This window comes from Salmo salar, chromosome ssa25 (assembly GCF_905237065.1).
Source record: "Salmo salar chromosome ssa25, Ssal_v3.1, whole genome shotgun sequence".
Lineage (NCBI taxonomy): Eukaryota > Metazoa > Chordata > Actinopteri > Salmoniformes > Salmonidae > Salmo > Salmo salar.
Genome location: NC_059466.1, coordinates 9,834,688 through 9,856,835, shown reverse-complemented (window position 1 = coordinate 9,856,835; position 22,148 = coordinate 9,834,688). Strand labels below are relative to the sequence as shown.

Sequence of the window (22,148 nt, the reverse complement as noted above, 5' to 3'; positions counted from 1 at the left end):
CTGGGTGGAGTACACACACAACACTCTCCAGTGTTCCTCCACTGGCCTGTCACCATTTCAGGTTTTGTACGGGTACCAGCCTCCTCTGTTTCCAGATCAAGAGATTGAAGTGGAGGTTCCATCCACTCAACGTCTCATCTCTCATTGCTGCCGGCCCTAGAGGAGGGCTCGGTCAGCGCTCATTGGGTCCTCAGCTCGGGTTCAACGACAGTCCAACTGTTATCGCCGTTCGAGTCCTCTCCTGCGTCCAGGCCAGATGGTCTGGTTGTCTACTAGGGATCTGCCTCTGCACGTGGAATCAAGGAAGTTGGCACCTCGGTACATTGGGCCATTCAAGGTTCTACGGCGCATTAATCCAGTGGCCTATCATCTTCGTCTTTCCCGGTCCATGAGGGTTCATCCCACCTTCCACATCTCTAGACTCAAGCCTGTGGTGTTCAGTCCTCTGGTTCTGGCTACTCGGCCTCCACCTCGGCCTCGCATGATAGCGGGACAGCCAGTCTACACTGTGCGATGCGTCCTCTCCAGTCACCAGTTCCGGCGTGGGACTCAGTATCTCGTGGACTGGGAAGGTTACAGTCCTGAGGAGCGATCCTGGGTTCCGGCTTGGGACATTCTGGACCCCGGACTCATTCGGGGGGGGGGTCATTCCACTTTCTGGCGCCTTCTGAGAGCCAATGGAAGTCTTAGAAAATGTCACGTTACAGCAGAGATGCTGTATTTTTGATAGAGATGCCACAGAAGGAGAACAAATTGTCAGACAGGGCACTTCCTGTATGGAATCTTCTCAGGTTTTGGCCTGCCATATGCGTTCTGTTATACTCACAGACACCATTCAAACAGTTTTAGAAACTTTAGAGTGTTTTCTATCCAAATCTACTAATTATATGCATATTCTCGTTTCTGGGCAAGAGTAGTAACCAGTTTAAATCGGGTACGTTTTTTATCCGGCAGTGCAAATACTGCCCCCTAGTCCCAACAGGTTAATTACCTTCTCTGTTCATCTGATTGCCTTGTTATTTAGGTTCCTCAGTTGGCCTGTATCTTTGCTCAGGACTCATGTTTTATTAGTGTGCTCTTGTGCGGTTGCCTTGTTTCTGTTAAGACTCTAAGTAAAAGTTCTGGATTTACCATTACCTCTGCTTGCTGTGTCTCTCTGCGCCTAGATTTGAGTTTGTACTAGTACTATTGTTACAGTAGCCTTTGAGAAAGACCCGATCACGTGATGTAGAGCCATGTGAGTGAGAGATGCTTTAGAGCATGCAGCACTCAGGGAGAAGGGCACAATTGCCACAGGCATGGATTTTTTTAGGGTGCATTACGGCCACACAAATGGGATGCAGCCGTGAAATTCTAGGCATTATCAAGTGCTTGTCAAATTGTGAATGAGGGACTGATGTAGTGTGTACAGCCTGCTCAAGTCTTTCTCATTACTTTTTTGAAATCCTCATGCAGCCTTACAATGCATTAAAACATATTGCCCAATTGTTTTCGAACAACTAAAGTTACATTAACTCTAAATGAAGCATATAGGAATACCTATTTCTTTGTTAACCGCTCAACACAGAATAGCTGCATGTGCGCATTCCCTCAAATCGTTCGGCTTTGTTCAATTGTGTTCTTCATGCTAAAAATAATGCCACGGAATTCGAAGCAAATCTTGTCTGCTAAATGAACTAGTGTAATCCACAGCCATTTGGCATAGCCAGATCAGGACCTAACATAAGGACAACTCAGAGTATGCTATTCTGTTCTTCTGAAATAGACTACATTTTCTTCATGTCATGCTTCTTTAGACCTGTCTAAAATAAATAATGGATTTGTTACATTTATTAAACTTTTTAAAATGTACTGTAGATGTTCCAAAAGTCTGTGTTAATTAACAGTCAATTACCATGAGACCGACAGTTATTTGCTTTGACAGGCTGAAAAAAATGTGTGAACGCAACAGCCCTATTATCACTGCGTTGTTGGGAAAGAGCTCTCAAAGTAAGAATTTCACTGTACTGTTTTACACCTGTTGTATTCTGTGCACATTGTGAATAAACTTTAAACTCGAAACACACATTTAGCCCCCCCAACCACTTTCCCACTTCTCTTTCCTTTGCTGCGGCGGTCTTCCTTACAAATCCATTATGAATCAATTACCCTCCACACTGTCTGGGCTCTCAGGTTCTTTAATATTTCCTTTTCACCCAATTGCAACTCTGCTTGCTGTGGAGGTGACATCCTGTCTCTTCTCCCTTTCTCTGCAGGTTTCTTTCAGGAACTTATAGGTTTTACAATCAGCATCCTTTGCCCCAGTCCTAGCCATCACCCATAAAGGATAATAGGTTTTTAAAAAAAAGGATCCTGGATTAGCAGTTAGAGACAACTTCTACCTAATGTTGTTCACTCATAGTCCTGGGGACTCATAGTCCCTATGGATTTTGGACAAAGGGTTTTGTTGCAACCCAGTACTAACTCACCTGATTCAATCAACTTTTCGCTAAGCCCTTGATTCGCTAACTCAGTGCTGGGCTGGAACAAGAACCTGCACACTATGTGGGTCCCTAGGAACTGGATTGAAGAACACTGATCAACTTTATGCCATTAGTCTCTATCTCACATTCTTCATACCCCTCCCATCCCAGTTTCCCCATGAGGTGCTAATGCCAGAGCCATTACCTTTTGATTAGGAGTGCTACAGCTACAATAAGCACTCTGAAACGCTCCCACCTTCTCTGTCAATGCTGGAGGAGGAGTTCCTCTCCAGTGGGAGCCCAGACCTTCCAACACAGCCTTCCCTATCAAGACATCCTTTGGTTTCAGGACAAGGGTATATATTTAGACTGTGACTCAGCAGCCTAAAGCAATGATTTTCTGCTCTCCACTGGTGGATGAAGCAGCATACATTAGCCTGGTCCCAGATGTGTTGTGCTGTAAAGCCACGTTGTTATTGTTTGGCATGACAATGACCATAGTAGTTCCATATATAACACAAACAAATCTGAGACCAAGCTAGCGATCAGTCCTGGAGTAAACATCTGCTAGTATTCATTATCACATCTTTAGATTTAATTACAGAGGGAAGAGAGGGAGAGGAGGACAGTATAATTATAAATACTTATTTTTCCTCTGTATTCTCCTGAAGAGAAGGCCAGAGCCTAACTTTCAGGGACGCGTTCTACACTGTAACTGGCCAGCTGATTTTTACCACCACCCCTACTGCTAAATAGGTACATGTCGCCATGTACACTACATATTTAGCAGTGCAATGTTAAGTCTGTGAGACGTGAAAGGGTTCTATTTTATTCCTCCACAGGATTCAATGTGTTGTTATGAACGAAGGCGGGAGCTGGAGTGGGGTCTTATACATGACAAATGTGGTGCAGTGGTAAAAAGAGTGACTTCACGAGAGTGCTAAAAGGTATAGGGCAGGTCGTAAGAAAGCATAGCAGAAGATTAAGCAAGGCTGTATACATAACAATTCTTCCCCTAAGCACAGCCAAGTAAAGTACACACAGCCAAGTACAGTACACATCAGGCAGATGAAGAAAGACAAGTTGTATTCACTCACTGCTAAGTACAGAACTGTCACACCTGCTCCCACTCTCTCTCTGGCGCTCGAGGGCGCCAGACCGCCTATCATTACGCACACCTGTCCCCTTCGTTAAGCGCACCAGTGCCTCATTGGACCCACCTGAAATCATTATTTGATTGCCTCCCCTTTATCTGTCTGTTTCCTCTGTTGCATTCCTTTGTCAGCATTGATGTTGTTACTTTGTCCCCTGTCCAGATGCTGTTCCTGTCCTGTTTTATGTCCATTATTTATTAAATATTCTCCCTGTATCTGCTTCCTGTCTCCAGCGTCAACCTTCACAGAATGCAGACACCAAAATTGGAAGCTTCAGGGAGGCCTTGTTTGTTGTTGGTGCAGTCGTCGATGGAACCGGGGGTGCGTCAGCTAGCTTGTTGGGCTTGGTAGACAAAGGACAGGGGTGGGGCCAGCTCAAGAGCGGGAAACTCAGAGTGGACCCACGTCCATACAGTCGATAACTACACTCATGGAAATGCTAATACTTTGAACATGAACAACCACTCATTCGAAAAGAAATTGCATATTGAAATGTACATATTTACAAGTGTATGCCTTTGTTGTCCCTCTGCGATCGCCGGTCCGTCTGCTGGATAGTCAGTTGACAGAAAGTCTCTGGTTTGTCCACCAGAGATCAAAGACTTTCGTAGTTGTAGCTTGTTATAATGGATATGTCAGAGTACCATTCGGAAATGTTCTTGAGAATGTATCTTTCAGAGTACCATTGTTCTTAGATCGGATGCTTTTACCAGACTAAAGTGTTTAAACAGCTGCAGACTGAATAATTGGTCTTTAATTTGTAGATTTCTTAACCATTTCAGCGTTGGGATGCTCTCCATGTTGTCTGGTCTTGTCCTTTGGTAGAGTTGTAGTTTAAACCATTTTGCAAAATCAATCACAGTCTGGATTCCACATTGCCCGTGATGACACAAACATGTCTGAGAAAACAAACCCAGCTAACAATTCTAGGGACAGCGAACATTTTTGCATTGTTACCAGTAATGTTCCCCTGATGTTTGAGTGTCCAGTTTTTCGTTAGTTGGGGGAACATTCTATGTATGTTAACAAAAACCTCCTTAGAACCTATTTAGCATGTTTTGGAGTGAGAGTTAGGAGAACATTTCCTTAATGTCAAACAAAACGTACCCAGAACATGCTTACCATTTTCTCAGAAATATATTAATGTTCTAGACACGTTTCATGGGAACGTTGCAAGAACATTCATGTGTCCAAGTACGTTTAAAACATAGGACATTCTGTCATGGTCCCCTGAAGGTTTTTGTCTATTTTCCGGCTTGTTTTGGTGACGTCCCTAAAGAAGCGTTTAAGAAGTTGCCTGGTTTACATTTACATTTTAGTCATTTAGCAGACGAGCTTATCCAGAGCGACTTACAGTAGTGAATGCATACATTTCTTTTTCCGTACTGATGGTCCCAATGGGACGTTCTCCCAAAAAACTTGTTTCATTACACTTCACCCCTTGCCGAGCCTATCAAGGCCCTGATTGGTGAACCACTCACAGCTCTTTGTCTGTTGGCAAGGTTAGGGACACCCATAAATACAAACAGTGCTTTCAAAATACATTGTTTTAGACGTATGTATTTGTAACACTTTGACATACAATACATACAGTCAAAGGTTTGGACACACCTACTCATTCAAGGGTTTTTCTTTATTTTTACTATTTTCTATATTGTAGAATAATAGTGAAGACATCGAAACTATTAAATAACACATATGGAATCATGTGTTAAACAAATCAAAATATATTTTAGATTTTAGATCCTTCAAAGTAGCCACCCATTTCCCTTGATGACAGCTTTGCACACTCTTGGTATTCTCTCAACCTGCTTCATGAGGTAGTCACCTGGAATGCATTTCAATTACCGTAATTTCTGGACTATAAGCCGCAACTTTTTTCCCACGCTTTGAACCTCACGGCTTAAACAATGACGCGGCTAATATATGGATTTTTCCCGCTTTAAACGTTTTTTCTTTCTCCAAAAAAACACATTCTGTGACGTGCTCAGTTTTTTGGCGGCATGAAGCTTTCATTAGACCAATGAAATTGCCGAACGGGTTAAGGTCAAACAACTTTTTGGTTTACTGTTTAGATTAAATCGAGCGCTCTCAAACTTCCCATCATTCTGATTACGGTAGTCATTTTGTCACCCTCATCATGGCAAAAACACGGAGAAATGCATATGATGCAGCTTTCAAGTTGAAGGCGATTGATCTGGCTGTTGGAAAAGGAATTAGAGCTGCTGCACGGGAGCTTGGTCTTAATGAGTCGATGATAAGACGTTGGAAACAGAAGCGTGAGGAATTGACTCAGTGCAAAAAGACAACTAAAGCTTACTGCTAATTATAATTTTTTTGTTACAAGCCGTGTTTCGTTAAAGTCTATTTATTCTTGTTACAAGCCGTGTTTCGTTAAAGCCTATTTATTTTTGTTACAAGCCTGTGTAAAGTTAATTTGTTTCAATGTACCGGTAGGCACCTGCGGCTTATAGACATGTGCGGCTTATTTATGTTCAAAATAAAAATAAAAAAATTATTCAGTGGGTGCGGCTTATATTCAGGTGCGCTCAATAGTCCGGAAATTACGGTAACAGGTGTACCTTGTTAAAAGTTAATTTGTGGAATTTCTTTCCTTCTTAATGCGTTTGAGCCAATCAGTTGTGTTATGATAAGGTAGGTGTGGTATACAAAAGATAGCCCTATTTTGTAAAAGACCAAGTCCATATTATGGCAAGAACAGCTCAAATAAGCAAAGAGAAATGACAGTCCGTCATTACTTTAAGACATGAAGGTCAGTTAATATGGAACATTTCACGAACTTTGAAAGTTTCTTCAAGTGCATTCGCAAAAACCATCAAGCACTATGATGAAACTGGCTATCATAAGGAACGCCACAGGAAAGGAAGACCCAGAGTTACCTCTGCTGCAGAGGATAAGTTCATTAGAGTTACCAGCCTCAGAAATTGCAGCCCAAATAAATGCTTCAGAGAGTTACAGACAAATCTAAACATTCAGAGAAGACTGCGTGAATCAGGCCTTCATGGTCGAATTGCTGCAAAGAAACCATTACTAAAGGACACCAATAAGAAGAAGAGACTTGCTTGGGCCAAGAAACACAAGCAATGGACATTAGACCGGTGGAAATCTGTCCTTTGGTCTGATGAGTCCAAATTTTAGATTTTTGTTTCAAACCGCTGTGTCTTTGTGAGACACATAGTAGGTGAACAGATGATCTCTGCATGTGTGGTTCCCACCGTGAAGTATGGAGGAGGAGGTGTGGTGACATGGGGGTGCTTTGCTGGTGACACTGTCAGTGATTTATTTAGAATTCAAGGGACACTTAACCAGCATGGCGACCACAGCATGCTGCAGCGATACCCCATCCCATCTGGTTTGCGTTTAGTGGGACTATCATTTGTTTTTCAACAGGACAATGACCCAAAACACACCTCCAGGCTGTGTAAGGGCTATTTGACCAAGAAGGAGATTGATGGGGTGTTGCATCAGATGACCTGGCTCTCACAATTACCCCACCTCAACCCAATTGAGATGGTTTGGGATGAGTTGGACGGCAGAGTGAAGGAAAAGAAGTCAACAAGTGCTCAGCATATGTGGGAACTCTTTCAAGACTGTTGGAAAAACATTCCTCATGAAGCTGGTTGAGAGAATGACAAGAGTGTGCAAAGTTGTCATCAATGCAAAGGCTGGCTACTTTGAAGAATCTAAAATCTAAAATATATTTAGATTTGTTTAACTTTTTTTTGTCTGGCCATAAAATTGATGTTAGCACTACAAATATATGAATTATAATACTTATTAGGCAAAATCTTGACAATGTTGTTCAAAATCAGGTAACTAAACGTAATAGCATGTAATGTTGAGTCTCTTGAAAATAGCCAGTTTTCACCCTATAAATTACATCTGCAATACAAGCAATATAGCTTATTTAACGTGATAGTGGGCCAATTCAGTTCTCTAGAGTAGGCCTCAACATCAGACTGGCTGGGTTGAATTTGACACTGCCCAACAATTTCCCAGTGACACATTTCAGTTTGCTCATGAGCTGATTATAATTCAATGAATTTAACAGCTCCATTCACCCCCTCTCATAATATAATTCCATCCTCATGTCTTTTCAAATCTACAGAGGCTATTTCATGAAAATTGACCTAGGTCAAATATGAATAAACGTCCACACTTAGGCTTCATTTGACTTTTGTGTCAAATCTCATTGTTACACTGTAGCCTGACTAATACACCAATATCACCATGCCTGTTACATCTAGTACTGAGGGTAGGCAAACTTTTGGGCTCGAGGGTCACATTGGGATTTCGATATTCAACGGAGATCCGCAAAGATTTTTTGGGGACCGATTTGTTTGTCAAAATCAACTTGTGGGCCAGAAAAAAAGGCTGTTATTTGAAAATACTGTATATACTGTAGGTCCATTATAATTTATACGTACTTTCTATCTAGTTTTAGATTCTATCTAGAATTGGGCCCCCTCCGCTCATGAAGACTGTGTTCCCACGTTTGCTGTGGCTGACGTGAGTGAGTCGTTTAAGCTTGTTAACCCTTGCAAGACTGCCGGTCCAGATGGCATCCCAAACGCATCCTCAGAGCATGTGCAGACCAGCTGGCTGAACTGTTTATGAACATATTCAATCTCTCCATATTCCAGTCTATTTTCCCCACTTACGTCAAGATGTCCACCATTGTTCCTGTACCCAAGAAAGCAAAGGAAACTGAAATAAATGACTATCGCCCCGTAGAACTCACTTCTGTCATCATGAAGTGCTTTGAGAGGCTAGTTAAGGACCATATCCCCTCCACCTTACCCGACAACCTAGACCCACTACAATTTGCATACCGCCCCAACAGATCTACCGACGACACAATCGCCATTGGACTGCACACTGCCCTACACTACCTGGACAAGAGAAATACCTATGTAAGAATACAGTTCATTGACTATAGCTCAGCCTTCAACACCATAGTGCCCTCCAAGCTCATCACTAAGCTTAGGGTCCTGGGTCTGAACCCCTCCCTGTGCAACTGGGTCCTGGACTTCCTGACGGGCCGACCCCAAGTGGTGAAGGTAGGCAACAACACCTCCGCCACGCTGATCCTCAACACAGTGGCCACACAAGGGTGTGCGTGCTCAGCCTTCCCCTGTACTCCCTGGTCACCCACGACTGCGTGGCTGCGCACAGCTCCAACTCAATCATCAAGTTTGCTGACGACACAACAGTGGTAGGCCTAATTAACAACAATGACGAGACAGCCTACAGGGGGGAGGTGAGAACCCTGGCGGAGTGGTGACAGGAAAATAACCTCTCCGTCAACGTCAACAAAACGAAGGAGCTGATCGTGGACTACAGGCGAGAGCACGTCCCCATCCATATCGACGGGCCACAATGGAGAGTGTCAAAAGCTTCAAGTTCCTCTGCGTGCACATCACTGATGACCTAAAATGGTCCCTTCACACAGACAGTGTGATGAAGAAAGCGCAACAGCACCTCTTCAACCTCAGGAGGCTGAAGAAATTCAGCCTGGCCCCTAAGACCCCCGCAAGGTCGGAGTTCACCCCCCTCCCTAAACAAATAATAATGAAGTATAGACAACCAATCGTTGTCCATGGTGCTGAAATTGCAACATGTCTATGCAGCTACATGCCTATCTAATCGATAATAGGATATCTGTGGTGCCAGGGCTTAGCTTTTCTTTAGCTAATGGATAAATGTTTATTGGTAGGCCTATTTGGTTGTAATTTTCTCATGTTAAGCCTAACATTTCACGAATCTTCCATTTTTAAACTGCTGTCTGGTGGCACTAATGTAATTACTTGTTCAGAAATTAAAGTTAGAAATTAAACCATTGCAGATTGTAAAATAAATGTTTGATGCAACAGCCTACTAATCAGCTACCGATAGATGTTTTTTTAATATACAATTGTCATGTATAGGCTACATACACCTGCATGACATGAGCTGTCCTTGTGCTCTCTCCCAGCTTGGATAGAAAGTTGTGCTTAAAAGCATTATATTAATGCCAACTTATACATTCAGTCCACCCTCAAAACACTAGCTTACTAGGAATTGTTGATTATGCACTGTACAATCTATAGCTATATACTGTACTTAGCTACTATTTATACACTTTTTAAAATTACACATCAAATAGCCTAACGATGAGGAAAAAAGTACTCGTCTTGAAGATGAGTTCAGCCACTATTTATTGTTGAACTCAACGGGTTTTGTCTGGCTAATAGCCTACACAAATGGGCTGCAAAAGTCAAGGTCAATTCAATTAAATCATATGAAATCCAACTTGAAAGACTCCCCTGGTGTCCTGAATAGAGGTCGAGCTGATTATTTTGGGCCGATTTCAAGCTTTCATAACAATCGTTAACCGGCCTTTTTGGATGCCGATTATGGCCGATTACATTGCAATCCATGAGGAAAATGCGTGGCAGGCTGACCACCTGTTACGCGAGTGCAGCGTCAAAAGGACCTTGTGGCTGCAAGGAGCCAAGGTAAGTTGCCAGCTAGCATTAAACTTATTTTATAAAAAACAATCAATCTTCACATAATCACTAGTTAACTACACATGGTTGATGATATTACTAGGTTAACTAGCTTGTCCTGCGTTGAATATAATCAATCCTGTTAATTTATCATAGCCTACTTCAACTTCGCCAAACAGGTGATGATTTAACAAAAGCGCATTCGCGAAAAAAACACAATCGTTGCACAAATGTACCTAATCATAAACATCAATGCTTTTCTTAAAATCAAACCTGCATATTTAGTTAAACGAAATTAATGTTAGCAGGTAATATTAACTAGGGAAATTGTGTCACTTCTCTTGCGTTCAGTGCGAGCAGAGTCAGGGTATGTGCAACAGTTTGGGCCACCTGGCTGTGTGTGAAGACCGTAAATTAATTTGCCAGAATTTTACATAATTATGACATAACATTGAAGGTTGTGCAATGTAACAGCAATATTTAGACTTAGGGTTGCCACCTGTTCGATAAAATATGGAACGGTTCCGTATTTCACTGAAAGAATAAATGTTTTGTTTTCGAAATGATAGTTTCCGGATTTGACCATATTAATGACCAAAGGCTCGTATTTCTGTGTTTATTATATTATAATTAAGTCTATGATTTGACAGAGCAGTCTGACTGAGCAGTGGTAGGCAGCAGCAGGCTCGTAAGCATTCGTTCAAACAGCACTTTACTGCGTTTGCCAGCAGCTCTTAGCAATGCTTGAGGCACAGCACTGTTCAGGACTTCAAGGCTATCAACTGCCGAGATTAGGCTGGCAATAATAAAGTGCCTATAAGAACATCCAATAGTCAAAGGTATATGAAATACAAATGGTATAGAGAGAAATAGTCGACGCATCATAATTCTTATAATAACTACAACCTAAAACTTCTAGAAACTTAATCTACAACCTAAAACTTCTACCTGGCATGATGACTCCTTGCTGTCCCCAGTCCACCTGGCCGTGCTGCTGCTCCAGTTTCAACTGTTCTGCCTGTGGCTATGGAACCCTGACCTGTTCACCGGACGTGCTACCAGTCCCAGACCTGCTGTTTTCAACTCTCTAGAGACAGCAGGAGCGGTAGAGATACTCTCAATGATCGGCTATGAAAAGCCAACTGACATTTACTCTTGAGGTGCTGACTTGTTGCACCCTCGACAACTACTGTGATTCTTATTATGTGACCATGCTGGTCATTTATGAACATTTGAACATCTTGGCCATGTTCTGTTATAATCTCCACCCGGCACAGCCAGAAGAGGACTGGCCACCCCTCACAGCCTGGTTCCTCTCTAGGTTTCTTCCTAGGTTTTGGCTTTTCTAGGGAGTTTTTCCTAGCCACCGTGCTTCTACACCTGCATTACTTGCTGTTTGGGGTTTTAGGCTGGGTTTCTGTACAGCACTTTCAGATATCAGCTGATGTAAGAAGGGCTATATAAATACATTTGATTTGATTTTGATTTGATCTTAACTGGGAATATTGAACCACCAGCTTTCATATGTTCTCATGTTCTGAGCAAGGAACTTAAACCTGAGCTTTTTTACATGGCACATATTACACTTTTACTTTCTTCCCCAACACTGTATTTTTGCATTATTTAAACCAAATTGAACATGTTTCATTATTTATTTGTAATTTATGTATTATATTAAGTTAAAATAAAAGTGTTCATTGTTCATTCAGCAGTGTTGTAATTGTCATTATTACAAATATATATATAAAAATCGGCCGATTAATCGGCATCGGCTTTTTTGGGCCCTCCAATAACCGGTATCGGCTTTGAAAAATCATAATCTGTCGACCTCTCATCCTGAAGTCCTCCTTTTTTATGTGTAAATGTTTTCAGCATGGCCTGTGGGTCCAGGTCGCTGGCCCGACTGTTTTCTATACTGAGTATTGCCAACCCAGACAGTCTTTCCTGAGACATTGTGCATTATATGTCCATTGCACAGCACACAATTTAAACTTAGTGTTGAATGATGCGTGCCAAGATACTGTATACCAGAGATAAGGGGCTTTTGATATTCTCATGTACACGATGGATTATCTCCGTTTTCCTCTATACACCCACAAGCTTCACAAGACTAGTCTGAAGGTAGTCTGGTACCAGTTAAAAAAATGTTTGGAAGTACAGTATGGAGATAGTTTAGTGCTTAAAATATGGGGTTAAATACATCTAAATGTATAGTTTCTTTCTTATATATCTCAGATATCGGACATACACTTCAGAACAAACTTCCTTTCAATTTGTTTTGACTATCTGTTTATCCATGTATGAAGCTGTTATCCAATGGGTTTCTATGGGCTGAAAGCAGTAAGATCAAATTCAATATTTCATCAAATAATTTTTACATATATTTTTTTGATACCTTAAAGGGTCCTAAAACTCCAAATCAAATATCTAAATGATCCTTGGTATGGCCATCTTAAAACAATTCTATATGCTAGCTTAGTAGAACCCCCCGCCCTTAGGGTTAACATCTCTGTAACTGTCATTTCTGCAGAGAGATCATTTTCTAAACTAAAACTCATAAAAAACGACTTAAGAAGCATTAGGCTCCAGGTCTGATATGCGCTTTTGAACACCTGAGTAAGCTCCACTCACAGCACTGGCCCCGTCGTAGCCTTGACCACGGCATTTGTTCACTGATATCCCCGTACACTTTCAATCAGTTTCTTTTTTTCTTTGTAGCTTTTTCAGTCACATTCCTGAAGCCCAAGAAACAAACACTTAGCTTCCTAGTACTTATATAGAAATGAAAAAGGTTAATTGATAACTTTTGGAGGGTTACTGTCTAAATGATTTATACAATTAAAAAAAGACAGATGACAGGGGCATGGGCCCCCAGAGCTCTGATATATTTTTGAATTTCTTCATTTATACTTGGTGGATTATGTGCATATTGTTTTGTATTGCTAGTTATTATTACTGCACTGTTGGAGGTAAAAACACAAACTTTTCGCTGCACCTGCGATAACATCTGCAAGTCTGTGTACAAGACCAATAAACTTTGATTTGATGTAGATGAGTTCCCTGGAATCTTTTTCCCCCACCAAATAATAATTCTGATGGCGAAGTTGACTGAAAACAAAAGTAATGTTGAGTAATGAGTAGGATTCTGTGTTTTCGCATGAAAAAGGCATCTGCCTTGGCAATAAAAACTAGTTTTCGAACATATACTGTATATTATGGACAAGAGATGTATGTTTATGAACTGCCTTGTCGACGACATGAACGAGCGGCGCAGATTACTGTTCGATTTGAAAAGTGCGCCGCTTTTACACATTCACAGTTACGGGCCACAACCCGGTGCACCGCGGTTCAGCTTAATCGAACTCCCTCAATGAAGCGTATCACCCAATCGGTGCTCATATATTTTCAGCTTCCAACAAGAGTTTGTCCAATCAGATCTGTCAAATGTAGTATCCAGTCTCAGTAGCCTGGGCATCCAATGAAAATCCAATATCCTTCCACGTTGCTTGCTTCAGAGGACGGATACCGCGAGAGTAGGCTAGGCCGCAGTTCGTCTGTATTGCGGTGAGTGCAACTGTACGAGCGGCGCCTTCACGACAATTCATTCAACTCCAGCAAACCCATAAAACAGAGGACAGGAGGCGATCTGTGCTATTACATTGAACGGAGGACGACCACATCTTTCTACAGCTCTGCAAGCTTCCCTTTTAAATTGCGACACATACTGTGAGTATTGGCGGCTTCTCAGTTTGACGGATGGTATGGATGAAAACACAGGCTATTTTGCTTGGGTTCCGGGTGTGTTTATGTAATATTTTCTTCTAGATCGCGTGCAAACATGGCTCTTCAGTTATCTTTCCCCGAGTCAACGGCAGTGTCATTTTTCGACTGTCGTGCCTGCTAGTCAGTTGCGAATATAGTGGGCAGACGGCATGTGCGAGCCGGAGTTTGATGAAAGGGATGCATTGTAACGTTTTGGGAGGAGGGGGGCACGATTAGTTGACAGAATGCATGGTTGTTCAGTTCAGCGTTTATATTAGTCATTTGGACAGTTCGCTTGGTGAGATTTGATGAAAAGCGTTGATTGTCTCTAGGTTTCGTCTTAGAAGTAAAGTACCAAGCCATCAGAATATGACCTGTAAAATATAGCCTTTGATAAGCCACAGTCATGGTCTTTAAACAAAATTAGATACTTCAAAATGTAGCCAGTCTTGCTATGAATAAAACGAAAGCACAAAAATGAAATGTGGTTGGTTACATTACAAATCATGTTTGTGCTTAACCATGTGATGTAACTGAATCATGTATAGCCTAAGATGTATGCTACGGTGTTGGTTCAATAAATGTTAGGTTTTGTTTTTGAAATCAACAGGCCTGTTGACTGTGCTTGGGACAAATGTGTGCTTGAAGTAGATATTGAATAGTTAACCAATTCATTAAGGCAATGGGGGAAAAGTAGATGTAGGCAACCCCGAATCCCACAAAATGAATAGTCTGTCAAATTGAAATTGGAAAGATGATGCTGTAAGTAATCCATGAGGGCTGCCTACTGCAATCACAAACACTATCAATATCACTTGATAGGGTGTCAGCAAACACACCACTGTTGCCAGATTCAGCACAAGAGTCAATCATCATGTCCAAACGCGCGTTGTTCTACTAAACACTCTTATGTGGGCCTGTCCTCATCGACCTACACTTCATCTCATTACATTTGCTGCAGCCAGGTACTAATTGCTGTTGTGACAGTTTTCCATGCTTAGAGGGTGCATAGGCTCTGAGCCATGGATACCTTGCCAAACCGGTGCTGTGCGTTGCCGAGCCGAGCTCAGTTGCCCAGGACACTTTTGCTGGACCATTTCATTTAGCTTCCACTCTACCTCGGTTATTGGTGTGTTACAACGAAGGGGTAGATCCCGGAGGCAAACAAATGGCTGCTCAGCGTCACCACCATGAGCGAGGGCCTCCGTTAACCCCGTAGTGGCTGATAGGAAGCAGGCAGCAGCCGCCTCCGCTGCTCAAGTACATTACATCAGCTGTCACTCATTCACTCGCCCGCTCCGGACCCTGGCGCTTTCAGTCAGCACTTCGTACTCCCGAGGACTATGATGTAATTTCAGATGCATTAAATGCATCATTGCTACATTAGTAGCCTTATGCCCTATTCACATTACATCTGAGCAGTCCGTCTGTGCCAAATGTCATTCATTTCGATAGGTACGTCCACAACGGTGTGGTATAGCAGCCCCCCCCCCTTGCGGTTCAAGGCTCTGTTGCGAAACGGATGCCGCATACTTTGAATCTTTTCAAATTCTGCGTCATCTTTTGTGTAGCCAGAGTCAGTCAAAATAACAGGAAGTTAGCATACCACAGAACAAGATGAACATATTATGTTTTTGGCAAAGGCATTATGGGATAGCTAGCAACTTGTAAACAATTACCCATTCCTACAAGTGAGTACTATTTTTAATAGTAATGGTAAATAATACACATTGGCAGTTAAGCCAATTTATATTAGAGTGTGTATACAAAACATTAAGAACACCTTCCTAATATTGAGTTGCACCCCCCCCCCCTATTCTCCTCAGAACAGCCTCAATTCGTCTGGGCATGGACTCGACAAGGTGTCAAGCGTTCCACAGGAATGCTGGCCCATGTTGACTCCAATGCTTCCTACAGTTGTATCAAGTTGGCTGGATGGTCTTTGGGTGATGGACCATTCTTGATACACACAGGAAACTGTTGAGTGTGGAAAAACCCAGCAGCGTTGCAGTTCTTGACACAAACCGGTGTGCCCGGCACCTACTACCATACCCCGTTCAAAGGCAGTTCAATCTTTTGTCCTGCCCATTCACCCTCTAAATGGCACACACACAATCCGTCTGTTCTCTCACGGCTTTAAAATCCTTATTTAACCAGTCTTCTCCCCTTCATCTATGCTAATTGAAGTAGATTTAAGAAGTGACATCAATAAGGGATCACATTTACCTGGATTCAACTGGTCAGGTGTTCATGTTTTGTACACTCAGTGTATAGGGTGTCCACCCACAGCCCAGAGTGGGTGAAAACGCACTTTGGTGATTAAATTTCACTTCCTTTTGTTATAAAATACATTTTACCAAGAAAAATATAATGTTTATACATTATATCCAAAAAGTCGGATTTCGTTACCTAATTCATTAGATAATAAGCACCTAGCTCTGTTGAAAAAATTTAACTAAACAAAACATGTTTTGTCACCTGAAACAATGTTTCTCCTTCTTCAATGCAAAGTTCATATTATTTAATGAAAAGGTCATGAATGCTATCGCTGACGAGAGATTAGCCTCTCCTCCACCTTGTCTTGCAGTGTGAAATCCTACGCTCTCCGTCCAGTAGCGGAACGATATTGCGTGAAGATGATGTACAGACTAACGAAATGCATCACGATGTAAACGGGGCATTATGGTGGCCTGGCTATGCTCATTTCAACCATAAAAGGACACTGGCCTTGTCCTTGTTAATTTTGGGTTACAGTCAGGCTATATTTTCAAGAAAGCCAGAGAGACGAGAACCCTGATTTCTTACTGACTGACAAACCTTTTCACCTTCTTTCCAATAACCTTTACACTTTCACCACTGATCTTTCATCCAAACTGTGGATGAATATCGTTCCGCTACTGGAATGTGTCTAGTTTTTCTCTAATTGGTAGTCATTTAGAGCTGAAGTTGATCACCATGTGACCTCAGAAAGCCACACTGTTTTCTTTTGAGATCTGTTAAAGGCATGACATGGCTATTTGTTCATCTACAACGCCAGAAGTGAAAAGCTCATGGCAAGCACAAAGTTACTGATGCTGCAGCCACATGGTTAAGCCACAAAAAAGGGCAGAACATGCCGTCAATGATGACTTTCAACAAACATCCTGGCAACTTTGCTTTGCCATAGAGTTTCAGCGATTGGGTGAATGGTTCGCCTATGCCTTTGACCCCCCCACACTCACACACTCTCCAATCCTTGACTGCCATATCACAGCAGAACTTGCTGATAATCACGTTAGACCCGCTTCGCTTCATGCTCATTGTTAGACATCGTAATTATTATGAGGCAGATGTAGTGGGGTTTCGCACAAGCATGGAACCACAACATCAAGTATCAGGTGTTTCATTTAGTTTCAAGTTCTGGGTGATTTAAAAAAAAATATATATAATATTTTTAACGTCTTTGCTATTTTCTCATTTGAAGGTGTCGTTTGTTTTGAACCCATAATGAGCAGTGCTTTGATTATTTAGTTTTTGTTCATTAGGTAGGCCTATGTTGCCTTAACCATAAAGACGGGGCCTGTCATTCGATCTGGTGTTTAGGGAATGGATGACCTTCCTGTCTCGCATATGTCCGCTAGTGACAAAAAAATCCCCCACTCCACCCTTGTGGGGCAGGTATCTTTGTTATTTCACCCTGTCTATATGGTGAGACCAGTTCCATGTAACCGTTCTATGCGAGTAAGACAACAATATTTGAACACTTTCACGACACAGAAATGTCTCTGAAGATCTGTTTCCATGACATGACTTAGGCCTTCGGCTTAACATAACGTCGTTGCAGTGTTCGTGATATCTATGACTATCATATGCTTTATTTTGCACATCGGGAGAGCCAGTGCAGGGACGCAACGATGTCCTTCGAATCAAATGGGCCTGCAGAGACATCAAATGAGCAAGGCAAGAGGCACTTTCACCTGGCAATTTCCTTTTTGGTGTAGTGAAAGCTACCAGCACTAATTTGAATTACATCAAATCTGCGTGGAGCACTGTACCCTTAAGAGGCCCTGCCCAGCAAATCATTTGATATATGGTATGACGCACAGAAATAACGAGCCTTAGAATGAAGCAAGGCAGGGCCTCATTGTCACACTCGCAAGGCTGTGTGTCTTCGTTTTCTTTATATCTGCAAGCATCTGCTTTGGTATAGGTTTATCAGTTCTAGTGTGGCATATCCATTTGTTTAAAGAAACCCCGTACTATTCCAAGTCGATTGAAGTGAACTGGGTTTGGAGAAGGAAATCTCGAAGGAAATTCCTCTGGAGCGGGAAGAAGCCAAATGAATCACCTTGCTCGCATTTGAAGCTTCAGTCGTAAGAAATCTCAGATAACTGAGATAATTTAAAAAAATTTTTATAAAGGTTCTGGGAGAACATTGATGAAAGCACTCATCCCCACTTCACTTCAGGCTTGAATTTACACACTAAATTCCAGAGTGTAAAAATAAATAAATATATGTGTGTGTGTATATATAGATCGATCTCTCGACCAGCGACAAATAACAAGATAAATGTTTCCTTTGAGTTTCTGAGGAAAATAAGCATTGAGGCTTAATGAAATCTCTTCACGTGAATGAGGGGATTGGTTTCATTCTCTAAGGGGCTAGTTTTAGCTGGATCTGAATGCTGCCGGTGTTGCTGTTTTTTTCACCTCCTGCAGGGGTGACTGAGGGGAATTCATAACGGAGCAATAACCTCTCACATGACTGAAACCTCACAGGGCGGTAAGTGGCCCTAAAAAAAAAAATTGTCCCTTCTGAAAAAAGCTGGTTTTTAGGTAAAGGCAGTGTGTATGCTCAAATATGGCACAGGATCTGAACAGTTCAATAAGTGAATCTGGTTGCTGGCTAACATTACCATGTGTCCGACAACCAGAACCATCCAACTTTAAGCAGACCACACGTACAAGTCACCGTTGTGTACAGATACAGTTGCCTCACATGTCATCTAAGCTGAAGTCATTGACGTCGACCCTTGGATTGTTCATTGGTGGTGTGTTTTGTTTGGGTAAAGGGGTGACTCAAACGGAAATGAAATGCAGTGGTTTGGTTTGAAGAGTGAATTTACTGGGCTGGAAGTATTGGCTTTTCGGTGGGTCTGGGGGCGTTTGTGTGTGTAGTGGTAGTCTAATTGCATTGCAGTGTGTGTGTCCCGGGGAGGGAGGACCATGTTTTAAAGGCCCGTTGTCAGTGCGGAGGGGGGGTAGTTGCAGTTGGGGTTAGGCTGGGCTCGACGGGACCCCATCCTGCACTCCCCGGAGGGCGCATCAGTGCCGTCCCATCTCCCCCATCACAAAATTTTTCAGGGCAGGATGCTGCAGGTTGTAGCCATTCATGCTGAATACATTTGGATGTTGAGACTTAGTTGCATCATTATTTTTAAGCAAGAGACGAGAGAAAGCCCTCCAGAGATTAGAACAAATAGCTGTGTGTTGGGTCCCTGTGGTATAGCGAGGGCCCTTGTTGACATGCCCTTTCTTACGCAAGCGGTTTCGTAACCTCTAACATCCACTGAAGATGGACGTTCAGAGGACAAGGGGAAAGGGCTAACGCACATGACAGAGCTGGTTAGCGTCAGCTACTCGCTGCAACATCACGGTGCGTGGGCACACGCACACAGGGTCGCTCCACCGCCACTGAGAGCCCTCTGTTCCGCTGCCACCCAGACCCTTCCAGTCCACAGCCAGGCCAGGGGCGGTTGGGGCTGGCTAATATCAGCCTTTTACCCACCCATACACTATCACACCAAAAGTTAGGGACTAACATGATGTGGGATGGTATTCAGTTTAATAGACCTAGTTTTTCACCCAAGTTACCCATATTATGTGTAAGGTACTATAAATGTTGTCTTTAAAAAAATTTTTTAATAAATATTGCCAAACATTTATTTTATTTTTGTTTAATTACTGACAATACAGGTTGCCATACAGATTGCAAAATAGTGGGGAGGGAATTTTCGATGTACCGATTCCATGGTTTATGAACTGATACACAAAACGACGCCTTATTCAAATGTAGTGTTTTTCAATGTAGATTATTATACAACATCCTTGTAACCAATAGAATGTTATATATATGTTGGGGATACAACCATCCCAGCTCTGCAGATTTTGCTGCGAAGAGGCAGAATCATTAGATCATTTGTTTTGTTACTGTCCATATGTAGCTTGTTTTTGGTCACAGGTCCAGGAATGGCTGAAGAATTGCAACATTTACCTGGAGCTAACTCTGCAGATAGCACTGCTGGGTGATTTGAAAAGTCGTAGTCAATTAATCAATAATAGAATAATTGCAAAGTTGGTTATCTTTATTTTACAATCTGTTGAAACCATGATAAATAGATGGGTTCACAGCTTTTGTGAAACGGCACAGTAGAAAAAAATGTATGGCAGCTAGGAGTCATGATGCGTGACACCAGTCTGACGCGCCTTTCTCAGTGGACATTGCAGAGGCCACTGGGATAACACAGTCCATCGCTCTTAACCCTATAAAATGTCAGTATCAAATGTTATATTATACAGAAGTAATGGTGCAACACTATGTAATCTAATATTTTATAACAAATGTGATTTATCCTGTGTTGGATACGGTTACTGTCCGCGGTTCTGAAACATAATCTTCAGTGTGCCGTAGAATCGGCACGTTTCCCCATGTTGCAATGTGCATAACAGCAAAGTTAACCAGCATATCGAGAACAATGTGGCGTCAGGCAGAAGCAGCAGAGACAAGGAAACAGCCCTTGCCTTTGCCTAATTGTCTAAGAAATTTGAGGAGAGTGGAAACCAACTTAATTAGGTCTATAATCAATAGCCTAACTTAAATGTGCCTGGCTTTATAAATCATCCATTTATATCTACAGAATTAAGACGGGTCTTGCTTCTGTCCCGTTTAAACAAACACTCAATAGCCTACTGATTCCGTGAGCACCAAGCCTCATGCAACGGCCAAATGTTGTATAAATTAATTTCACATGCTGTAATAAAGGCATTACCGTTTATTTTATTTTTTCTCCCCCTAATTGGAACAGACTTAATTTCATTTAGTGTTTACACTGTTCCAAACAGGCAGTGAAAATGATATTGTAATCTAACAGCACCTGTTTGTCACACATATTACACGCATTGCTCCTATACCCTCCTTTTTCAAGATCTCATTATTATTATTATTAGTTATTATGATCATTATAATAACAGGCTTTTTATAGTAGCCTTGTATAACCACCATTGAGCTGTAGGCTTAAGAGCGCGTCCTGTTTAGTCTTAATAGCGTAACTTAGTTAGGCCTATATTTCATTATATAGGCTACTGTATCAATCAATTGTTAATTCCCAGGTCACAACTCGGAGCCAGGTGGTTAGGCGATCAATACCAACCACCATAGGGAAACATCTGAGGGTATGGTAGGCAAGTCCTCACCCTTTGTCTCTCCACCACCCCTCTCGTCCCTCTTTTAAGTCATAATGATATATACCGTGAAACTTCAATTAATAGCTCAGGTGTTTATTTGATATCACTGAACACAACAGGTGCTTAGAGGCTTCTATTTGAGCCAGGTGTATATTTCATTAATGCACACAGCTTTTTCTCATTTGCATAATACTTTTTTTTTAAATTCCAACACGTTTTCAGCATTTTAATACATTTTTTTTCATTTCCTGCACTAATGTATTATCATCCTTGACATAATACTTATTCTCTTTGACTGTGCATTTTCGGCAGTTGCTACTTTTGCCACTAAAGGGCGATCGGACGATTTCTCAGCTGTTAGCAGTCAATTGCTAGAGGTTTCTTAATGGTGATTTAAAGACGGATGATTGCCATTTTTGGAGGCGTTACTGAATTATTTAATGTAACAAATCAAACCATTAAACCTCAAACAATTCATGGTAACCTCATAAACAATTCATTTAGACCGGTGTTTATTTAAAACGGGTGTTTTATTTGCTGAAATGTGTGCAGTTGCCCGGCTATTAAGGGACCAGCGGCTATTTGAGACTGTGTTTTAATTGAAGTGTTACGGTAAGCTATTAGTTCATAATGTCTTGGCTATGACTTAGGCCTTCCTATTCTGTCCTATGTTTTTTGGCCCTGTTGGTCAGTGGTGTAGGATGAAATTGCCCCCTAGAGCTAAAGTCAATTTAGAAATTTCCCTCTCTAATGGTTTAGGGATGATAAGCCGATCCCAGATCTGTGCCAAAGGACAACTTCCATCCCGGGGTGCGTCT

General features: G+C 41.9%; 1 protein-coding gene and 1 long non-coding RNA gene across 4 annotated transcripts in view; one reads left to right on the top strand and one right to left on the bottom strand.

Moving 5' to 3' along the window:
* Nucleotides 1-2,173: 2,173 nt before the first annotated feature.
* On the bottom strand, nucleotides 2,174-2,790 carry LOC123730539 (uncharacterized). The gene is made up of 3 exons (XR_006762006.1): nucleotides 2,668-2,790; nucleotides 2,469-2,559; nucleotides 2,174-2,306 (listed from the first exon to the last, which is right to left on the bottom strand). It is a non-coding gene; the product is annotated as an uncharacterized lncRNA (long non-coding RNA).
* Nucleotides 2,791-13,635: 10,845 nt separating this feature from the next.
* Nucleotides 13,636-22,148, top strand: part of LOC106586125 (double-stranded RNA-specific editase 1) — a 196,831-nt gene continuing 188,318 nt past the window's right edge. For all 3 annotated transcript variants that reach the window (XM_014173014.2, XM_014173015.2, XM_014173013.2), the window contains exon 1: nucleotides 13,636-13,851. The gene's annotated coding sequence lies outside the window, so the exon portion shown is untranslated. The remainder of the gene's footprint in view (nucleotides 13,852-22,148) is intronic.